The sequence below is a fragment of the Hemiscyllium ocellatum genome, chromosome 33 (assembly GCF_020745735.1).
Source record: "Hemiscyllium ocellatum isolate sHemOce1 chromosome 33, sHemOce1.pat.X.cur, whole genome shotgun sequence".
Lineage (NCBI taxonomy): Eukaryota > Metazoa > Chordata > Chondrichthyes > Orectolobiformes > Hemiscylliidae > Hemiscyllium > Hemiscyllium ocellatum.
In genome coordinates this window covers 21,631,947-21,656,239 of record NC_083433.1, presented here as the reverse complement: position 1 = coordinate 21,656,239, position 24,293 = coordinate 21,631,947, and the positions used below count along the sequence as shown (strand labels likewise).

Sequence of the window (24,293 nt, the reverse complement as noted above, 5' to 3'; positions counted from 1 at the left end):
TCTGTATCTCAGACTTGAATATACTTAATGACTAAGCCTTGACAGCTCTCTGTGGTAAAGAATTTCATAGATTCACTACTGTGACAGAGAAAATTTCCTCACTTTGTCGTAAATGATAGTGATCCCTGTATTGTGAGATTATATCCTTTGGTCTGGATTCTTCCATAAAGTGAAGTAAACTTGCTGCAATCACCACATGATGTGGATGATCAGCCATGATCATAATGAATGATGGTGCAGGCTCGAAGGGCTGAATGGCCTACTCCTGCACTTATTCTCTAGTGTCATGCTGCTTCTAGTGTTTCAGTAAGCTTTCCTTGCATTCTTCTAAATGCCAATGATTACAGGCTCAACCCCTCTCCCTACCTGGGATCAACCTAGTGCACATCCTCTGGGCTCCTTTCAATGCCAGTATATTTCCTTGGATAAGGACGAAAACAGTTCACAGTACTCTAGGTGTCATTGAACAAGTGCCTTGTACAGGTTTTGCAAGTTTCCCTATTTGTATTCCATTCACTTTGAAGTAAAGGCCGGGATTACATTTGCCTTCTCTATTACCTGCTGAAATGTATTCTAGTTTTTTTAGATTAGATTACTTAGTGTGGAAACAGGCCCTTCGGCCCAACAAGTCCACACCGACCCGCCGAAGCGCAACCCACCTATACCCCTACATTTACCCCTTACCTAACACTACGGGCAATTTAGCATGGCCAATTCACCTGACCCGCACATCTTTGGACTGTGGGAGGAAACCGGAGCACCCGGAGGAAACCCATGCACACACGGGGAGAACGTGCAAACTCCACACAGTCAGTCGCCTGAGTCGGGAATTGAACCCGGGTCTCAGGCGCTGTGAGGCAGTAGTGCTAACCACTGTGCCACCGTGCCGCCCAGATCACTTTTTAAAAAAAATTTCATGGTATTTGACAAAGCACTCGGGTTAATTTCTGAAAATGTCTGAGACAATGACAAGAAGAAAAGAAATGGCCAAATGGCGGAAAAGAGAGTAAAAGCAAAACGCTGGTGGTTGACGATCTGCATTAAAAACAAAATGCTCGAGAAGCTCAGCAAGCCTGGCATCACTGGTGACAAGAGAAACATTGCATCAAATGTGACTCTTCGGAATGGGGTTGCTGTAAGCTGTGGGTTTTGAGAGAGCTGACTGCAGCAAAAGCAAGGCGAAAGTGAGGACTGCAGATGCTGGAGATTAGAGTCCAGATTAGAGTGGTGCTGTAAAAGCACAGCAGTTCAGGCAGTATCTGAGGAGCAGGAAAATCGACGTTTCGGGCAAAAGCCCTTCATCAGAAACGAGACGGGGAGCCTCCGAGGTGGAGAGATAACATCAGTCGACTTCAGACCAAGACTGTTCATCGGTATCAGTTTGGAAGGGGCTGCTGCCTGCGACTTGGACTCTGCACACGTGTTTGTTCTTGAAGTGGCATACACCCTGGATGCAGTCCATTGAGTCCCACTTTGGACGAATTGCTGACAGCAAAAAAGCCAGGGCATTAAATTAAATCTACATGGAGTCTAGGCTAGACCACCTGTTGGGTACTGGTGCAATTCTGGCACTTGTACTAATAAAGAACATGGAATCATTGGAGAAGATGCAGAAAAGTTGTGTTTGCAGAATTAGGAGAACGTGGCTGTTGGGAAAGGTTGAACAGACTTGAGATTTTTCTTGTCAAAGAGAAAGACCTGAAAAGTTCCTCAAACTGGAGTTCAAAAAGGCAAAACATGGAGAAAGTATTTCCGCTTGTTAGAGTCCAGGGGGCATATTTAACAATAGCTGTTTAACAGTCGAAGAATTTAGTCATTTATTTACAGTATGAATATTCTGAGTCTGTCTGCTTCTGTATTGAGTTGAGGGTGTGACTCAGGACATTATGCATACTCTCCCACAGTATAATGAGGATTGATTAAAAAGGAATGTTGATTTCTGTGGCACCTTGGGCCATCCCATAATAATTCGCAACCAATGACCTGCTTTCTGAACTGCCATCATAGAAATGTACAACACGGAAACAGACCCTTTGGTTCAAATCACCCATGTTGATTAGATATCCCAGATAAATCTAGTCCCATTTGGCCCATATCCCTCTAAACCTGTCCTATTCATTATACCCATCCAGATGTCTTTCAAATGCTATAATTGTACCATCCTCCACCACTTTCTCTGGCAACTCAGTCCACACACACACACACTGGAAAAAGTTGCTCCTTTTAAATTTTTCCCCTCAACTTAAACCTATGCCATCTAGTTCTGGACCTCCCCACTCAGGAGAAGGATTTTGTCTATTTACCCTATCCATGCTTTTACAAACCTCTATAAGGTCAGCCTCCAGCCATCCAAGGAAAACAGTCCCAGTCTTTTCAGCCTCTCCTTAGATCTCAAACCCTGGAAAAATTCTTGTAAATTTTTTCTGAACCTTTTCAAGTTTCACAACATCCTTCCAGTAGGGAGGGAGACGAGAATTGTACATGGTATTCCAATAGTGGCCTAACTAATGTCCTGTACAGCCGCAATATGACCTCCCAACTTCTGTACTCAATACTCTGACCAATGAAGGAAAGCATCCCAAACATCTTCTCCACTATCCTATCGACCTGCAACTCCACTTTTAAGGAACTGTGAACCTGCACTCCAAGGTCTCTTTGTTCAGCAACACTCCCTAGAATCTTACCATTAAGTGTCAAAGTCCTGCCCTGATTTGTCTTTCCAAAATGCAGCACCTCGCATTTATGTCAATTCAGTTCTATCTGCCACTCATTGGGATCTCGATCAAATGGGCCATTGTACTTAAAGGTTGTCAGAGTCAGTTGGTACGCAGCAAATTCTCACAAGCCGTAGTGACCAGTTTGTGACATTTCCTAAAACCTGGGGAAACCAACCTTGCTTTCATTTGAGATAGTGGATGCTGATTGGCTAGGAATTCATAACTTCTCAAATAGAAGTGCAGCTACTGCTGTTATTGGTCTATTATCAGGTCAAAATAACTAGTGTGGGTACAGAGGGAGAGTGTCCGTGTTCTTCCTGAATCACAGCCTCTTTCTGTTCAGTGTCAGCACTAAAAACAATTCTGTGGTGTCCGATTGAAAGACCTTTCCTAGTGTGCATAAATGGAAACGTTTAAACTGTACACAAAGATGTATAAAATAGAAACTTAAATATTGGAATTCTGTGTCAAGTGTGTGAAAGACAAAATGTTTGGGTGTAGGAAACATAGAAACAGAGAATAAGAATGTGTCCGGTTATTGACCAGTGAGTCTGCTCCACCATTCAGTATGATCATGGCTGATCAGCAAGGTCATCGTACCTTTTTCCACTTTCTCCTCCTACCCATTGATCCCTTCAGCCTTAAGGAAAGCACCCACTACTGTTTTTTTTTGTCTCTGCTGGCTGCTACATTATATAGAGGCCTGTAGTATAACCCTATCATCGCAATTGCACTTTTTTTGTCCTGAGTTCTTCCCATAATGGCCTTGCGAGAAGAACACCTGATGAAGGAGCATCACTCCGAAAGCTAGTGTGCTTCCAATTAAACCTGTTGGACTATAACCTGGTGTTGTGTGATTTTTAACTTTGTACTCCCCAGTCCAACACCGGCATCTCCAAATCATGACTTGCTAGAAAAGTTGTCCAAATGTCATCTGAGTGCAGCTATGACATTTTTCTTAATGAGTAATGCCATCTTTTGGGAATATATTTTAGCGTATGTTAAGAATATTGATTCTAGTTGTGATATGGATTCACAGATATTAGTAGTTCTTAACTACTCATTAAAGGAGTGTTGCTGAACTAAGAGACCTTGGATTGCAGATTCATAGCTCCTTGAAAGTAGAGTCACAGGTAGATAGGATAGGGAAGAAGACATTTGGTATATTTTCCTTTATTGGTCAGAGTATTTATTACAGGAGTTGGGAGGTCATGTGGCTGTACAGGACCTTGGTTTGGCCACTTTGGAATATTGTGTGCAATTGTGGTCTTCCTATCGGAAGAATGTTGAGGAACTTGAAAGGGTTCAGAAAAAATTGACAAGGATGTTGCCAGGGTTGCAGGATTTGAGCTATAGGGAGAGACTGAACAGGCTGGCGTTGTTTTCCCTGGAGCATTGGAGGCTGAGGGGTGACCTTATAGAGGTTTATAAAATTACGAGAGGCATGGATAGGATAAATAGACAAGGTCTTTTCCCTGGGGTCAGGGAGTCCAGAACTCGAAGGTGTAGGTTTAGGGTGAGAGGGGAAAGATTTAAGAGACCAAAGGGGCAACATTTTCATGCAGAGGATAGCACGTGTATGGAATGAGCTGCCAAAAGAAGTGGTGGAAATGCACCACTGGATGTGTATATGAATAGGAAGGATTTGGAGGGATATGGGCCAGGTGCTGGCAAACGGGACTAGATTAGGTTGGGATATCTGGTCAGCATGGACAAGTTGAATGCAAGTGGCTGTTTCCGGGCTGTACATCTCTTTGACTCTATAATTACATCTAACTCGGAATTGTAAACATTTAATGATATGGCGTCAACTGCTTTCTGTGACAGAGAATTCCGTAGACTCTCCCCACTCTGGGTGAAGAAATTTCTCCTCATCTCAGTGTGAAAAGGTTTACCCTCTATCATTAAAGAATGACCCCTGGTTCTGGTCTCCCCCACCATTGCAAATGCCCTTCCAGCATCTAACTGGAGATATCTCCAGTATCTATTCTTCTACGTTCCAGTGAATATCATTCTGACTGATCCAGTTTTCTTTCACACATTGCTGTCATCTCAGTAATCGCTCTGGTTAACCTTTGTTGCACACTCTCTCCAGCACTCCAAATCTAGTCTCAAAGGCACTGTACAGTTGCAATACAGGTAATTTCAGGTCATTTTGTAAACACAAACATGTTATAACACAGTTGGGAACACTTTATAAAGCACAAAGTTTTAAAGTGCTTATTGGTTATAACGTGATTTCAGCCCCAATAGCTTAAATGGTGCTGCTATTATGCAATTTTACATAATCCTACATAGGATTGCACGAGAATGGAGCTACCGCATCCTAGCAGAACTGTGACTGCAAGATATTCCTACTCCTGAACTTCATCCTGCGATAAAGGCCAGTGTACTATTTGGCTTCTGCACTGTCTGCTACACCTGCATGTTTACTTTCACCAGTTGGTATACAAGGGCACCCAGGTCTCATTGCATCTTTCCCTTTCCCAAGCTGTTGACATTCAGATATTTTGCCTTCCTACTTTTGCTACCAAGTGGATGACATCCCATTTATTTATAACATACGTCATCTGCCATGCATTTCCCCATGAACTTGTTCCAGTCACACTGAAAAATTTTTGCATCCTCGTCACAGCTTTGTCATCTGCACAATTGGAGACGTTGCATGTAGTTTCCTCATCTATTTCATTAATATATAATGAATAGCTGAGATTCAAGCACTGATCCCAGTGATACGCCATTGATACCTATTTTTTCCACATTTACCATTTCCCATCAGTTCTCTATCCCTGTAAGTACACTACCCTCAGTCTCATGTGGTTTAATTTTATTGTATTAATATTCTTGTCTGAGAAAGAATTTCCACGAACATGACATTAACCCATCTTTTCATTAGGGATGGGTAATGAATCCTGATGCAGCCATGTGCCTGCAGCCTACAAGTGGAGTTTTTTTTAAAAAACACAGCACAGTTAATTGTGCTCTCAATCAGCTGTCTGAAAGCTGGAGGAGTTTGAATGCTGGACATTTTCAGAATGCACTGTGCATCTTTTTGTAATTGTAGTCAATTAAAACTAATTTACCTAGTCAATTTGACTGGGCTTAGCAGAAGCTGGACTTAGCTGCCTAACCATTCGTGCACTGGATTGTTCCAAGTGCCCATTCACTTCTGCCATCCTGGATTGGTATGAACTGCCCATGGTCCAAATGGTCAACCCAGGAATTGGACAAAAGCTAAATTCTGGCACTGCTTTGGTGTATCTGCCTGTTTTATCATCGGCCATCCATAATATCTCTTCCTTTATGTCTTGCTACACCTGGTGTTTGCACTTGCTTTCACTTTACATCCGCAACTTGATTTTGTTTCTTAAAAGAAAAACTTGCAGACATTCAAAACCCTTCCATGCCCTCTTCCATCCCTACCTTCTCCAGACCTGTGACATTCCAGGCTCTGTGCCCCTCTGAAGTTCTGGCCTCTGGTGTAGCCTGATTGATCACTCTGTCATTGCTTCAGCCGCTGACCTCTGGGATCGCTGACCTCTGGGATCGCTGACCTCTGGGATCGCTGACCTCTGGGATCGCTGACCTCTGGGACTCCCTTTCCAAAACTTTAGTCTTTCCCACTGATCTTTAAGACTCTGTCAAAACACTATTGATTTTGTTTTTGTCTGCTGTCCTACTGGCTCCTTGTTTGGTTTGATGTCACTTTTTGTATGAGAAGGATCTGTTAGTTTGCAAACTGTTTGTTGATTCTGTAGATGTCGGTAACCTTATGTTCTTCATAGATGCTACTTAACATCCAGTGACAGAGGTCCATATGGTTTGACTCATTGGCAAAGGTAGTGTGTGTCTTATCGCTCTGAGACTGTTGGCACCTTGATCCTGCAGTGCTGGTAGAAAGGAGAGAACTTAATACCATGCATAGAGAACTAGCCATCCCTTTCACATAGTGTGTGTGTGTGTGTGTGTGTGTGTGTGTGTGTGTGAGTGTGATTATTACATCAGCGTTATTGGCTCCACTGGCCAGCGCAGATTGTATCTCTGATTCCTGCTGGATTTAGTTGAATAGGTTTGTGAGTGTGGCTCTCCTGGAACTCAACAATGTCACCCATGCTATTGTCATTGGGTGTTTCAGTACGCTGTATTGGATATGTTCAATTGCCTTACAGTTTTAATGTGGACTTTTTGAGGCTGCATTGCCTTTAAATTGTAATCTCTGCTCAGGAAATGCTTCTCTTTCCCCTCTCCCACTTTTTTGTGCTTTTGCCCAGAGCCAGCTGTAATTCATTGGGTTTCACTCTGATCCCACTGCAGAGTCTTTGGGGCAAAATCTAATTGACCTTCTGGTGAAGTATTGTGGGTGTGCGGCTCTGTCTTTCTGTTGAGACATTAAGCTGAGGTAAAAGATCCCATTGCAGTGTTTTGAAGGAAGTCTTATTGTCCAACCAGTATAATTCTTCAAACAACATCATAAAAGTTGATTATCTGATTATTATGTCAGCTGTTGCTTTTCGGAGTTTTCTGTGTGTAAAACTGCTGTTTCCTACCTGACAACAATGGCTAGACTTCAAAAGTACTTAACTGTCTTTGTTAATGACCCAATGGCATGAATATTCTATAAATCCTACATGCACTAACACCTGAATAAGCAACATTGACATTGTGTGTAGTGGTATCTTTACCCAGTGATTGTAGGCATCCTCCAGCAGTGTTGTGACATGACTTGCAGAGAGTGAGGTTGTTTTTCACAATTTTGACTCCGTGATAGTGAAAAAGAAATGGTGAAATAGTTCCAAATCAGGAAGACCGGTAGCACGAGGGGAAACTTGCAGATGCTGGTGTTCCGATTTATCGGCTTCCCTTGTTCTCCTAGATGGTAGACATCATGGGTTTGGGGAAAAAAACTGTTGAGGCAAACTAGGTAATTGGTTATGTGTTCATAGGAAGCCAATGGTATGCATTAGTAGTGGGTGAGGTGCTGATGGATTGCTTTGCCTTCGGGTCAAGCATCTTGAGTTTGGAGATGCACTCACCTAGGCAAGTGGAGAGTATTATATCACGTTCCTGACTTGTGCTTTGTAGATGATGGATCGGCTTCTGAGGTGCATGGAGGTGTGTTATTTGCTGTATCTATGCTACTGGAACCCTGCTCATGGATGGGGTGAGGCACCGCTGCAGGTTTGAATGATACACAGGAATGCAAAGTGTGCTAATTTATTCGCTCTTCCATTTCACCATACCCATTGCAATGTTAACAAGCTCTTGGGTGTGAGCAGCTACTCATTTCTGACAACTGTTTTTGTAAATTTTTGGCAAGTTAAGATTCCTGAACTAGTTTCTTTGCTGCCCTCAATTACTTCACAACATTCCTGAGCACAGCTGTCACATCACTTTGCTGCTTGATACAGGACACAGCCGAACTCTGAAATCCGGGGGGGGGGGGGGTGCTTTTCCTGTGATGACAAACTCTTGCTTTGAAATGAAGACATCAACTTGCCAAAGGATTTCTCTTGGCACTTTGGTTACAATAGTGCCGTATAGGAATTTGAAGGAGAGATTTTCAAGAAGTGAATGGCTGTTGACAGTTTTCTCCTCTGATCTCCTGTAGAAATCATTGACTGGGCTCAGTGCTATTAGCAGTACCAATTCTGTTGGAAATGCTTTAATCCAGTCAATGCATGTGGATATTCTCCAGGTATTTAACAAACATCGATTTCCAGTCAGTAGTTTGACAACTTGAAGGCTCACAGTTCAAATTAACTTGGTTTACAAAACCTAGCGAAGTGCACATTTATTGTATATATAATTTCAAAATATAACATTCACTCAATGTCTCTTACTCATTTAATTAGCGTAGAGGTTTCCCACATCTGGATTTACAGATTGAAGCTAGACAATGCCATAGAGCAGGCAGTTTGTTGGAACAACCCATGTAGCCATCAACCAGTGGTCTTCAGGATTAATCTGGGGAGTGTAGAGGACTGCACTACTGAAGGAGATTACGCTGTGTTTCTCGTGTACCAAAGGTGCCAATTTATATTAACTGTTATCAGGCACCAGTATGTCAAATGGGTGGCTACACAGAGTGTGAGCAGACTAATTCCACTGCGGGTGCATCATGCATCCACTGAAAAGGACAAGGACAGCAGATGTATGGAACACCACCTACAAGTTCTCCTTCAAATCACACACTTTTCTAACTGGGAACTATATTGCTATTCCTTCACTGTCACTGGGTCAACTTCCTTGTAGCATTTTTGGTGCACCTGCACCACAGCTCAAGAAGGCACTTACCCCCCACTTGAACTTGTAGGCAGTAAATGTTGGCTGACGTTTCGTGTACTTGGATTTTAGTTAATTGCAACAACTAAATTGCTGCTCTGAGATGACTGAACGCTGGAGTCAAATGGGAATTGAACCTGGCATCTTATTCCTGTGGGTTCTGGGTGGACTGAGTGATAGCAGAAGAACCTACTTGTAGGGGGAATGAAGTTCGCACTTGTGTCAGGTGAACCACATCATTGTTGCTGAGCTTCTGTCTGCTGGCCAGAGGATTGCACCTCTCTTCATTTTTGTTCGCCTTTCTTTTCCCCTTGCTTCCATTTCCCAAGAGATTAAACAGCATTTTTCAGCTGAGGCGGCAGGTTCTCCTTGAGCAGCTGCTGACAAGATGCAGAAGTACAGCTGGAGCTCGGTCTCCATATAATATTTTTCCACTCGTACACTGCAAATTGTGCTTTACTTGTGTTTCCATTAGACTTTCTCAGATGGAGCTTTTCCACAATCTGCTACTCTGTGATGTACAGTGTAATGGTCCACGTCTTTGTCCTGGTTTGTTGGAAAGAAGCAGTGGCATTCCAGTTGGGTTTAACCCCCGAAGGTTGATGGGGAAGGACGTCACTCATTTTCCTTTCCTCCTCCTCCATGCTGCATCGGGGTCTCCATGTCTTACAGACAGCTGGTGCTGTCACTCCAGTGATGTCTGCAGGGCTGTCCTGGATGGCTTGTTTGTTGTTGAAATTTGAATTCTCAGATATTTTTCAGAATGGTACTTTGCACAAAGTGTGTTCTTATGGAACCCCACCACTTTGTAGGTGGTGCTCCATAAGGCCTAGAAATAATAAAGGATACGTTTAGCCAAAACCTCAATTGCTACCTAATGAAACTGAGCTAATTTTGGGGAAAAGAACATTTATATAGCACCTTTTGCATCCTTGGTATCTGTTGCTTTCCAGTCAAGATGATCTGTTGGAGATTTTTCAGGTTGCAAGATAATTTAATAATATAAACATAGAGAAGATGTTTCCATTTGCAGGGCTGACCTGAATTGGAAGCCATGGACTTACGATGGTTGCCAGTAAGTCTAATTGGAAACACAGGGGAAAACATTCTTACTCAGAGAATATGGCACTAACTTACCACAAGAATCAGTTGGACTGACTCATAGAAAAAGTGAAGGTGCAACAAATAGGATATGTTAATGGAGTTATAGGAATAGGAAGAGGCTTGAATGAAGTTTGCTGTTGATCCAAGTGCCTTGTTTCTGGACTATGTTTTGTATGTGCAAGTAGTTGCAAGTTGATAGCATGTGATGCTTATTTAAGGTGAGAAATTGAAATTGATAATCATGCAAAAAAATACTGGCAAACCAGGATATTTACAGTATAAACACTGACACAGACCAGCTGGGCAGAATGTTTGAACTGTAAATGCTTTACAGTATTGTATATCACAATTGTTTAGCTTTGGAAATGTCAATCAACAAAGTCGCACAACCAGCAATGAGATGAATCAGCAATTCCCTTGTTAGTCGGTAGGTTATAGGGAAGGCACTTAAACCCCCTACTTAAATGTGCACTGTGGTCTTTTACATTCTTGCATGTGAACAAATGGATGGTACTTCTAGCATCCATCATTATTACACTGAAATGTTAGCCAGGATTATGCACTGAGATTTTTATTGGGCTGCTGTAACTGATGCTTCCTGACTAATCTATATTTAGATATGCTAAAGCTGAAAAACCTAATGAAATGCAGCTGATGCCATGCAAGCTACTTCTGGTAATTGGGTCTTCTCATTTCTCATCGCTTTACTTTAAGCATCATTTGTCTTGAGAGTCTAGACGGTGAATTTCAATGGGCTAATCTGACCATTCCAGCAGACGTTTAATTCAACCTGTGCACTTTTATCAGGAGCTCCTGGACAGTGATCAAGGGAATGAATACTAGCTGCTTTTTATATTTCCAAACCTCTGACTTGTGGAGTATTGTTGAAACACCTCGTGATTCTCTGACTAAAGCCAGCTCACTTGGCACAGAGCACTCTGAAGACTTGGGCTTTCCTAGTTTTCTGGCGTGGTTCCACCCTAAGCTGTGGGTATACTGAGAAAGTCAGAGATGTAAATTTTGTTAAACACACAACGTTGTTCCCACAGTTTGGATGTATCTCCGCATTTGTTGGATAGTGTGAACTAGCCGTTGGAAATCATCAGTGCAACTGGACAATTCCTTTCCATCTACCTAAATTTGGCTTAGATTATGCCACGTTACATGATATGCTTGTACATAGGCATCAGATCACGTTATATCGGTTGCTACATGGCTGTGGGAGTGTGTTTAACGATAAGGGGTTGTTTTCAGTCCCAGTTATGTCATTTTCTGGAAGGTAATTCAGTTCAGTGGATGATCTGTTTTTGCGCATGGCAATCACTTATTAATTGCACAACAAGAATAAGTGAATGGGGGCAGTGTCTCCAAGGAAGGAGTGCATTCATTGATTTTGTAGAAAAGCAGAATATCACGAATGCTGGAAATCTGAAGTGCAAACAAAAAGTGCTGCAAGTACTCAGTTGGTCAAGCCAGCTTGATTGGCATCACATCCACAAACATTGACTCCCTACACCACGGACACTCAGTAGCAGCAGTGTGTTCCAGCTGCAAGCTGCATGACGGTAACTCATCAAGGCTCCTTTGACAGCACCTTCCAAACCTCAGGCCACTACTATTTTGGAGGATGGGCACATGGGAACACTGCCACCTCCAAGTTCCCCTCTAAATCACTCACCACCCAGACTTGGAAATATATTGCTGTGCCTTTAGTGTTGCTGGGCCAAAATTCTGGAACTCACTCCCGAACAGCATTATGGGTCTGCCAGCATCAAATAAGATGGCAGTCAATCCAGGAGTAGTTCACCACCATCTGGAACAGTTAGGGATGGGTAATTACGGTTGGCCCAGGCAGCGATACCTACGTCCATGATTAAATAGAGTCATAGAGATGTACAGCATGAAAACAGACCCTTCGGTCCAACTCATCCATGCTGACCAGATAGCCCAACCCAATCTAGTTCCACATGCCAGCACCTGACCCATATCCCTCCAAACCCTTCCTATTCATATACCCATCCAGATGCCTTTTAAATGTTGCCAGCTTCACCACTTACTCTGGCAGCTCACGAATTAAAATGATTTCTCCTTGGAAACTGTCAATGCCAGGCACTCCATAACTCAGAGACAAGGGACAAAGATGCCTGCTTTCTCATTTTTTTGATGAATGCAGTTTCTTTCTTTGACCTGCTGAGCTTCCTGTATATCTCACCTTGTGGTTACTGAGGTTTACTGTGCTCCTTTTATGTCCTGTGACAGGAAGGTGACTTGTTGAGTTAGACTGACACAAGGCCTAGTTTCAGCACATGGGTAGCAGTTTAGTGAAACAGAAGATGGTCATGAATGGTGATCATGATTAGGGGCAATATGTGATACAGGTGCACAATCCTTTATCCGAAATGCTTGGGACTAGCTGGTTTTTGGAATTCAGAATTTTTCGAATTTCAGAATAAGTGACAATTTGGTGAAATTTTAAAAAATCTTAGTAAACAGCAGATGCACTGTGATTGAGGCCTGAGTGCTGGACCGCCCCCACAAGTCTCATCTGAGTGGGTGTGGTGTTGGGTTAACGGTTTGCATGCCAAACAACTTTGTTAATGAGGGAAAAAAAGAACTTCACGATTAAACCTTTGGATTTTGGATAACGAATTGTCTACCTATACTTGCATATCTTTTAAGATGACAAGCATAGTCTACGGGTGAGGAATGTCATGATTGTCAATATGCTAATATCCTTTGAGATCACCAAAAATCAGATGTGGCAGTGTATTGTTGGATAGATCGTTCAATATTCTGTTTGATCCTTTGAACTTCTAATTGTGCGTGCATTAATAATTTCAAGTGCACTTGTTAAGCAGCTTGAGCATTCAATGTACACACCCATCAATGCTCAGGCTTTGTTACTGAGGCATAGAATGCAGCTTAACAAAATCTGTCAATCTCAGATTTGGTGTTAACAATTCATTGTGAATCAGTTGCTATTTATGGCCGTGTGTTCTGTTCTGTTCTGTTCTGCCACCCTTGCTAGCCTTCCTGAAAGGCCTGACTAATTTTGAACATATCCGCGAGTCCTGGACTCACGAAATAGCAGAAATAGCTTCTGTCTGCCTACCCAATCAGTGTTCCTTTATCTTGAAAACTTCAGTCAAGTCACCAATTAGCCTCCTAAATTCCAAGGAATACAGTCAGTATTCCCAGCACAGCAAAATTTGAAGGGTGCCATACACTCTGCACAAGTTGGCCTCTTAGTTACAGGTCATGTACAGAATTTCTGGTCTTCCAATTTTAATTGCACTAATAGGTTGGCACGAGTTGGTCAGTGATAATACTACTGGTGTGGTTTCTAATATAAGGGTCAACTAAACTGGAAAGGTAAATTAGGTTATTGTCAGAAATTAAAGATCTTGAATGTGTAGATGTTTATTCCCAGAGTCCAGAGCAAGAAGGTAGTGCCTTGAAGTTAGAGCTGAGCCATTCAGGGTGATGTCAGAAATCGCATTACACACTCTAACTTGAAATCTTGAGCTCTTCACCCTGAAACACTATTGCAAAAGGTCAAAGCAAAAGTTAATACAGTTGTTTGGTGAAGTTATCAAGGTTCGTAGAACCAAGGTAGGTAGGTAAAAGAATTGAAAGGTTGAATAGCTTTTTGTTGCTGTGTGGGCGCGACCTTTGTTCTGCTAAACTGTTGATAAGGTATAGGAGCAGAATGAGACATTTGAGTCCGTCGAGTTTACTCTACCATTTGGTCATGGCTGGTATGCTTCTCACCCCCATTTTCCTGCCTTCTTTCTATAACCTTCAACCCATTACCAAATGAACATCTGTCTAATCCTCAAACGTATTCACTGTCCTAGCATCCACTGCACTCTGGGGTAGCAAATTCCAGTCCTTTGGGAGAAGTAGTTTCTCCTCAATTCTGTTTTAAATTTGCTATCCCTTATCCTAAGATTATGACCTCTTGTTCTAGAATGTCCCACAAGAGGAAGCATCCGCTCCATGTCTGTTTTATCCACACCTTTTATCATCATGAAAACCTCATTTTGATTTCCCCTCCTGCTTCTAACTTCCAGCGAGGAAAAGCCTAAAGTGTTAAATGTTTCTTCATACAGCAAGCCCCTTATCTCTGGGATCAATCTAGTGAATCACCTCCAAACTGCCTCCAATGCCACTACATCTCTCCTCAAATATCGGGGACCAAAGCTGTGCTTGATACTCCAGGTGTAGTCTCACCAATGCCTTGTTGGTTGTGACAATATTTCCTTACCTTTATGTACTATTCATTTAGCTATAAAAGCCAACATTCAATTTGCTTTATTTATCTGTTGTACCTGCATGCTAGTCTTTGAGGACAGTCGGATCCTTCTGGACTGGAGTATCCCAAAGTCTCTCCCCATTAAGATAATAGTTCATCTTCCCGTTTTTCCGACAAAAATGTATGACCTCTCACTTTTCCACATCAAACTCCATCTGTCACATTTTGGGTCGTTTTCCTAACCTAACTATATTAATTTGTACGGTTCTTATTTCCTCATTGCAATTTCCCATTGCGTCTATTTTTGTGTTATCTGGAAATTTGGCTATAGAGCTTTCTACCCTGTTTCCAAGTCACTAATGTACATTGTAAATAGCTGGGTCCAAGGGCCAAACCTTATCGCACCCTACTAGTTACTTCCTACCATCCAGAAAAACCGTCCTGACTCTGTGTTCTGTCCATCAGCCAGTAATTTGGGGGTATCCAAGCTAATAAATTAACCCTAATCCCATACGATCCAACCTTGTGAATTAGCCTTTTGTGTAACACTTTCAGATGCCTTCCGGAAGACCAGATATATTACATTTTTTTAAGTAGATATTTATATTAGAAATTTAACATTTTTACAAGTTTACAAAAATAAACATAACTCTCAAGTACAAACATCGATATACAATTAAATCTTAAATAATCAAAATTTAACAAAAAAATACCGAGAAAGAAGAAAAAAAACAAAACTCAACCAACTACTAACCTACCTACAACTAACCAGAGTGTATAATTAAGTCTCTTACATTATTCAAATAAGAGAAAACAAAACGGATAACACAGAAATTGGGGAGTGAGATATGTGTGCGGAATGTGTTAACATCAAATGTAACAAAACCCGTATTCGTGTGGGATTCCTCTCCCAAGGAGCCCCGGACCAGCCAGGTTCGTAATCTCAATTAAATAAAAGCCCTTGTTAGGAAAGCCAAAATATCTGTATTTATATAATTCAAGAAGGGCTGCCATATTATTCCATAATTAATCTGTGCCAATGTGAAAGTCCAGGGAGGCCCTCAGCCACCCAGTTTACCAAAATATTTTCCCTTGCACAGAAAGAGAGAATAGAAAATAATCTCTTCTCGTGCATATCCAGGGAGGGAAAGTTCGAAAAGCCCAAAAGGAGAGACACAGGGTCCACTTTAATTTCCGTTCCTAAAATTTCTGTCAGGGTACTTACTACTTTAGTCCAGTATCTACGGATCTTATGACAGGTCCATAGGCAATGTACAAGAGTGCCCACCTCAATTTTACATTTGGGACACATTGGCAAAATTTAAGGCAGGAGCATCTCCAATCAATCCGGTGCCATATGAAGTATCTTCAGCTGGGTAGCCTGAGTTCTGTTGCAGATGGAGATTCTTCTGGCATTTTCCCAAATCTCATTCCACGTTTCGATAGAGATTTCTAGTCCCAAATCCTGATCCCATGTTTTAAGCAGATTGTCCATATCTCCCGATACTACTTCATATAGTAAATGGTAAATATTACTGACGGAAGATACCCCCATTCTCTATCTGATTTATAAAGACTATCTAATAACGTGGTCGTCTTCTGTATGTAATCTTGAATTTGGAAGTAAAGAAAGTGGTCTCCATTAGGTAATACGAATTTCTGACACAGCTGTTCAAAAGACATCAGGACCCCTTCTTTAAATAGGTCCCCTCGACATGAGATACCCCTGGATCTCCAGAGTTTAAAAATGGCATCTGTAAACTCCAGAGAAATCCCCATGCTCCCACTATCGGCGCATAGGGGCATGTTTTATGTGAGTTGCCCTCATTTTGCCGCATTGTATTCCAAGCTTTAATTGTATTTAGTATTATAGGGTTTTTACAGTGATCTGTAATGATTTTCCTCTTGTCTGAAAATGTTAATAAGTGGGCATTTTACTTGAGAAGCCTCAACGTACAGTCAGATTGGGTCTTGTCTGATCCACAATCAATCAGCTATGTAACCTAATAGGGAACTTAACTGATATTTCCTAAAATCTGGGAAGTCCAATCCTCCCCTTGCCTATGGAAGCTGTAGTTTCTTCGGCTTAATGAGGGGCCGTCTATGATTCCAGATAAAGGAACCCAGCCAGCCATATAATTTACGTAGTGCCACCCTCGGCAGCATCACCGGGAGCATTCTCATAGGGTATAGGAGACGCGGCAGGACATTCATTTTAATTAGTGCTATTCTACCCAGCCAGGAAATTGGAAGGTCTCCCCATCGCTGGAGGTCCTGCCTTATCCTTTCCAGTAAATGCACAAAGTTAGCCTTGTAGAACTGACCAAATACTGGGGTAATAAAAATGCCTAAATATAAGAAACCTTCTAGGGATCACCGAAAGGGAAAGTGGGATCCGTCCACTAAGTGGGGTTTCGTAGCAAGGCCACCCATTGGCATAGCCTCAGATTTTGAGAAATTAATTTTATAGCCTGAGAATGCGCTAAATGTATTAATAACTTGGATTAAGCGAGGTACGGACATCAGGGGATTACTGAGGAATAGAAGAACATCATCTGCATAAAGGGTAATTTTATGTTTACCTGTACCAATCCTTGGGGCTGTTATATTAGGGTCAACCTGTATAGCTTCTGCTAGTGGTTCAATTATTAGCGTAAATAACAATGGCGAGAGAGGACATCCCTGACGGCAGCCCCTACACACACTGAAGCTATTCGAGTCTAATCTATTGGTAACCACAACTGCTTTGGGATCGCTATACAATGTTGAGACCCATTTGGTAAACACCTTTCCAGTGTGTAAAACAAATATGACCATTCAACCCTATCGAATGCCTTTTCCGTGTCTAATGAAACTATTACTCCTGGTATCTTTCCCTGATGGCAGGCTTGAATCATATTCAAAACCCTTCTAATATTATTGAATGATCTACGGCCCTTAATAAACCCCATCTGATCCTCCTTTTATGATATGTGGCAATATCCTTTCTAGTCTCAATGCTAATGTTTTAGAAAGGATTTTAAAATCTACATTTAGCAAGGATATTGGTCTGTATGACACACAATCTTCTGGATCCTTTCCTTTTTTAAGGATGAGAGAGATTTGCCTCTTTCAGCGAAGGCGGGAGACAGCCCTGACTATATGCATAGCTATACATGTCCATAAGTGGACCAGTAAATATTCCTGTAAATTCTTTATAGAATTCAGCTTGAAAACCATCTGGGCCAGGTGCCTTACCGCTCTGAAGTTGCCTGATTGCATTAAGTATTTCTTGGACTGTTAGGGGAGCATTTAAGACCGATACCTGTCCCAGAGTTAGGTCCGGAAAGGTCAAATTTTTAAAAAATGATTGCATCCTCCGAGTTCTGTCTTCACAATCCTGCGACTTATTTAAATAAGAATAACCACTTTGGAATATTGTGTGTAATTGTGGTCTTCCTATCAGAAGAATGTTGTGGAACTTGAAAAGGTTTAGAAAAGATTGACAAGGATATTGCCAGGGTTGCAGGATTTGAGCTATAGGGAGATGCTGAACAGACTGGGGCTGTTTTCCCTGGAGCGTCGGAGGCTCAGGGGTGACCTTATAGAGGTTTATAAAATTGAGAGGCGTGGGTAGGATAAATAGACAAGATCTTTTCCCTGAGGTCAGGAGTCCAGAACTCGAAGGCATATATAAATCAAAATAAAATTTTCTAAAGATTGCATTAATCCTTTTATGATCATGAGTCAAAATACCTGTACTTTCCTTGATAGACGTGATAGTTTGAGGGACCTTCGTTTTCTTTGCAAGAAATGCTAAGTATCTACCCGGTTTGTCGCCAAATTCATATAACCTTTGTTTTGCAAATAATATTTTCCTCTTAGCCATTTGGGTAAGTGTGGTGTTTAGAGCTGTCCTAAGGGCCGTAATCCTTTGCAATTTGATAATAGAAGGTCTGTCAGGGTATGCTGTTTCAGCTGCTTTTAAGCGAGCTTTGAGCAGGCGCTGTTGTTCTCCCTTTAATTTTTTTCTGGGTCGCTGAGTATGAGATGATCAAACCTCGCGTGTAAGCTTTGATGGTCTCCCACATCATTGATGGGTTGCTAGCCGTACCTAAATTAATTTCTAAAAAAGTTTTAAATTTTTGAGAAGTACTTTACAAATTTACTATCTTTCATCAGGAAGGGGTCCATACGCCAATGCCGGGGGGAACGTCCCTTCGTTCCTCGCCTTAATTTCCATATATACAGCAGCGTGATCGGAAATTGCTATACTACCTATTTTAAAGGATGATATAGAATTTAAAAAAATTGAGGGGGCAAAAAACATATCGATTCTGGTATGACATTTAATTGGATTGGAATAAAAAGAAAACTCTCTGCCCTGTGGATGAAGACATCGCTATACATCTACTAATCCTAATTCTTTGTTCAGATCCACCAATTGTCTAGATCTGGGAGATACTCTTGGGAATCCTATCTATTTCCGGATCCATAATACAATTATAGGGGGAGACTTTAATTGTATGTCGGGCACCGAGTGCCATCAATTTTGAGAAGGCTTCCGTTATAAATTTAAAGGGGTGTGCCGGGGGGCAGTACAAATTTAAAATCTCATTTTCCTCTCCATATATAAGGGCTTTAATCAGAATATATCGTCCAGATTCGTCTTTTATCTGATTTAGGATTTTGAAAGGGAAATTCTTCCGAAATAAGAATAACAACTCCCCTGCATTTTGAGCTAAAAGAAGAAAAAAAGGTCTGATCAAATCCACCCTGTCGTAATTTCAAGTGTTCTTTATCCAACAGGTGTGTCTCCTGTAGGAAAGCTATACCAACTCTTTCTTTCTTGAGATTTGATAATATTTTCTTCCTTTTGACTGGCGAATTACTCTCCCTTGACATTCCAGGTGCACCACTTAACCGACTGATCAACCATAATCATCTGGGCAAATCCAAGAGGGGAAACTATCCAGAACATCCCGAGCATAGAGCATATAAAATTCACAAAAATAAAGGCTCTCTAATAAACTCACAGCAGTATAATAAACAACTATTTCTAAATAATAAAAAAAGTATTTAAATGGAGATTTTCCCCCTTGATCCCCGGGGGTATCACTTCCTTTCCAAAGGTCCATCGTATCCTCTCCCAACCAGTGCCCCACCCTTGACCCAGGCACTCCTCAATAGGATGAGGAGAATTCAAATATACTACAGAGCTAGAGTTAACAGTGAGCACCCTAGCCCCCATCCCCCCACCCACACCAACACCTGGATATATTTGGTAATGTTAATACCATGTATAAACATGTATAACTATAAAATTACAACCTCAACAAGTAATAATTAAATATAATAATACAAAATAACAAGGGAAAACAACCCCGCTCCTAGAGAAAGAGGTAAAATAGAATAAATATAAATATAGGATAGTAAAACAAAACCAAAGAGGGGGGAGAAAATCGTTAAGTAGAGAACAAATAAATAAATCCCTCTCCCCACCCCCCAAGATAATATTAAACAGTAAGTTTTAAAAAAAAGGGGTAAACAAACCGGAGTTGGGGGGGAAGGCAAACCAACATCCATTACCTCTTACAATTTATCTAAGAGAGTCCAAACATTCATTAGCCTTTCTGGTGATCCGAAGTTATACACGGATCCTTAATGGTTAAAGCATAGCATCACTGGATAGCGTAACGAATACTGAATATTAAAGTCCCTTAAACACTTCTTCGCCTCAACGAATGCATTCCTCTTTCGGACCAGAGCTGGGGAAAAGTCCTGGAATAACATGAGCTTGGATCCTTTATAGATCATGGCTTGGGAATCTTTTCCAAGATATCTAGAGGCTTCTAGGAGTATTTGTGTCTCCTTGTAGCAGTGCAGCCGGAACAGGACCGGGCGGGGGTGCTGGTTCGAGCCGGGCCGATTGTGCTGTAGTTTCGGAGGTCGTGACCTTTAGCTCCGCCCCTCCGTCTCGGTGCTCGATTCCTTAATGTCTCGGTCATGGTTTTGCAGTGCGGCCGAGAGTTGAGTCCCATCGGCTCCGGGACTCTTCAATAAAAGCGTCGATCTTTGCATCCAGTTTGGAGATGGTTTCCACGAGGCTCGCCACTGTAGGTAAATCCCCCGGGGCGGCTGTGGACGCCTCTGGAGAGGGTGGGGGAGGGGTTCCTGCTTGCTGAGAGCTGCAAGCTCCCTTCCCTTTAGTCATTTTTACTGAAGATTAGATTGTTTAAATTTAATACTAAGCAACTAATTAAATTAAACAGCTATTTTAAATGATTTGGTGGGGGTGGGTGACCCACTTTGCCCAAGTCTTGGGAGGAGCACTATAGACTCAGACTTGCTGGGTCACCGCCATCTTCGATCCCCCAGATATATTACATTTATATGATCCCCATTATCCACCTTGCTTGTTACATCTTCAAAGAATTCTAGCAGATTAGTCAAACATGATTTGCCCTTCATAAAGCCATGCTGACTCTGGATAGTGATTTGACTTTCCAAACATCCTGATATTGCTTCCTTGATAATTGATTCTAACACTTTCCCAGCGACAGATGTTAAACTAACTGGTCTGCAGTTTCCTACATACTGCCTGCCTCCTTTTTTTGAATAAGGGCTTTACATTAACATTTTTCCAATCCACTGGAAATTTTCCCCCGTCGAGGGAATCTTGGAATATTGTAATTATTCTGAGATTGAATGGTGGATACATTGAAATTTTTAGAGATTTATTATAATCGTCAAATTCTGGGCTGGCACCAGGAAGAAATGAATCACGGAAGTAGTCACACATACGAAAAACTGATTCACTAATATCCTTCATGGAAAAGGTCCAGTCAGCATCACCAATCTAACCATCTGATTCCAGTTCCACATTATGGTGCACTCTCTGCAGTTGTTGGGAATAACATGGTGAATGAGAAAGCAGCGGAAGAATATACAGTTAGGAGTGGATATTCGCATGGTAGGAAGAGCCTTGTGCAGAGCTAAAACACCAATCTATTCCCTTCTCGTGCTTGTTTGGCAGAATGTTTGTGCTATAATGTCTACTTAATTCTTCATTCCCTCTGAAATGGCCCAGCAAGCTGTTCAATAGTAGAGAAAGACCTACTGCAGCCACCTCAGAAACAAAGGGTAGGTTGTAAGGAAGGTCTTGCCAGAGTTGGTGACAAAAAACCTGCTGACATTGAGAGCTCATAGTTGAGAAACAGCCTGTTTGCTGAGCTGCTGGCGGATGGTCAGTAGGAGGAAGCAAGTGTGAGTCAGGAGTAGAGCAGAGACTGTTTGGAGACGGATCATGTTTTCTACAATGAATTCATGCTGGTCCTGAGCTAGGGGAGATGCTCTGGTTTTGTCTGTAAAAATTGGGCTCACTTCAAAATATAAAATGAATCTCTCTTGACGTTTCAGCATTCCACGACATTATTGTGGCAGCCAGTGTTCTGGCACTGTACAGTCTGTCAGCCTTCTGGTCTTGCCATCTGACTAAGATTTGCTACCATGGAGTTTTCAACAATTGCTTTTAAACTTTTCTCGTTGGGAGATCGCCCTCTTGTATCCTCCTCCCACCCCCCACCTTCTGCAAAAATGGATCTATTTTGAAGTACTTCAATTTCAGGATTGTCATTACAGAAAGCAAAATGTTACATCGTACAACATTAGCAATGGGAATAATCTGCCTCTATGTCGATGCAGAAATTTTCAGGATCATGCTGGACAGAAGTTCAGCTCCTCTGCCTTTCTCAGTTTCACTGGAACCTATTCAAGATACTGTGCTCTCATAAGGTTTTAAAAGAACCAAGCTCCCCTAATGACTTGGATTTGCTTGAAAAGAAACCCTGAGCTAGATTGTGCTTTTTGAGAGAATTTTTCTTGTTCTGACCTTTGCTTGGTGCAATTACTGCATGAAAACATTTGTTTAAATTCCTTTTGTGAATTAGTTTAATGGGGGCATTGACTCAGGGGATTCCTGAAGAAGGGCTTATGCCAGAAACGTCAATTCTCCTGTTCCTTTGATGCTGCCTGACCTGCTGCGCTTTTCCAGCAACACATTTTTAAGCATTGACTCAAATGAACATTTGATGCAAAATTATTGAGCAGTTCTGACAAAACGTCATTGACCCAGGGCATCGAGTTTATCCTGCTGCAGATGTTGTTTCCCAGCATTTTCAGTTTTAATTTTGAATATCTGTAAGTTCATTTTCATTCAGCAATAATTGAGAGGCTTTGGGTTTCCAGTGCTTTGTCAATAAGGGTTCCTTTTGTTTGTGTGGAAGAATCTTGTATTATTGTTCCTGCCTGTATGTGTTGGCTTCAAAGAAGCAGTATTGTTGCACCTGAGTTGTTAAAGATGATTCTTCTCTTTTTTTTAGTGGACCTGTGGCTGACAAAATTGACTTTAAGAATGGAACAGAGCTGGGAAAGAAGGAGACCAGAGACTTAAAGAAGGTATGTCTCTGAACTCACTTTAGTGAAGCTGCTGTAATGTTAGAAACCAGCTGTTTAAAAGATCAGCAAAGATTTGGGATTGTTGAACGTACAGGCCTCAGGGGCTGAGTGATACTGGCGGAATCCAAACTGGGTGTCATTGAGTAGAATGTGAGACTAGGCAGTGCTCTTGATATCTCTTTCCATCACTTTACTGATGATTGAGAGTAGATTGATGAGCAGTAATTGGCTGTGTTGGGTGCGTCCTGCTTTTTATATATAGGATATAAGTGGGCAATTTTCAACATAGATCCCACTGTTTTTGCTCTGCTGGAACAGCTTGACTTAAGATGCAGCAGGTTCTGAAGCACAAGTCTTCTGTACTATTGCCGAGATATTTTCAGGACCCATAGCCTTTGTAGTATTTAGTGCCTCCACCATTTCTTGATATCATGTGAGGCGGATTGGCTGAAGACTGGTATCTGTAATGCTGGGGACTTCTGGAGGAGCCTGAGATGGATCATCCACTTAGCACTTCTGGCTGAAGATTGTCGTGAACGTTTCAGACCAGCTTTTGCAATGTTGTGCTTGGCTCTTCCATCATTGAGGATGAGGATATTTGTGGAGCTGCCACCTCCAGTGAGTTGTTTAATTGTCCACCACCATTCGTCAGGACTGCAGAGCTCAGATCTCATTTGTTAATTGTGAAATCGCTTGGCCTTGTTAATCACTTACTGCTTATGCTCTTTGGCTGCAAGTAGTTCTGTTTTCTATCATCACCAGATTGACGCCAGTTTTAACTGTGCTTAATGTTGCTCTGAGCATAGCTCATAGAGTCAGAGTGGTCTCGAGCACAGGAAAAGGATCTTTGGCCCATCCAGTTTGGGCTGGTCAAAAACAAGCACCTCACGGTTCTAATCCCATTGTCTCGCTGAAACCATTGAAATGAACTGAGAATGTGAGTGTTAAAAAAGATTTTGGCATCCTGGTGTCTCCCACAGTACCTGGCTCTGACCTTGTGGACTCTTGTTTATGTAAAAAAATTGTTGTTTGCTATAGTTTTTCTTGCTCTTTGTTTCTATTCTTGCACATTTGTTTCTAGGTAAAACTTATGACAAAATAAAACTGCCTTTTACTGCAGGTTCAGTTTGGGGGGGCAAGTGCAACTAAAGATTATCCAACAGCGGCAATTGCTAACTTGCATTCTTTTAGTCCCAATCTCATCACCGACATCAAACGCAAGGAGTCTTTGTCTCCAGGATCTGCACAACCACCTCTGTTGTTTTTTCCTCTTTCTTCTGCTCTGGTATCTTAAGTACTGTAGAGCTGCCTTTCTGTAAGCATTCCCCTGTCTTTGTTCCTGCTAAACAGGTTATCGTGGGAGATGTTGGACTCCCAGGTAATGGATGCTGAAGAGTATGCACTTTAAAAGTTCTGAGTCTAGTACAAGGTTCGAGTTTTACTAAAAGTTACTTCAGGAATTGATTTGGGCCAGTTCTATATGTTGGAATAACTAAAAG

The 24,293-nt window shown here is 41.7% G+C and overlaps 1 protein-coding gene across 5 annotated transcripts in view; it reads left to right on the top strand.

The window, feature by feature from the left end:
* Positions 1-24,293, top strand: part of LOC132831492 (myocardin-related transcription factor A-like) — a 207,245-nt gene that overhangs the window by 2,550 nt on the left and 180,402 nt on the right. For 4 of the 5 annotated variants that reach the window (XM_060849663.1, XM_060849661.1, XM_060849662.1 and 1 more), the window contains exon 2: positions 22,719-22,794. The exons of the other annotated variant lie outside the window; for it this stretch is intronic. The gene's annotated coding sequence lies outside the window, so the exon portion shown is untranslated. The remainder of the gene's footprint in view (positions 1-22,718; positions 22,795-24,293) is intronic. 5 annotated transcript variants of the gene reach the window in all.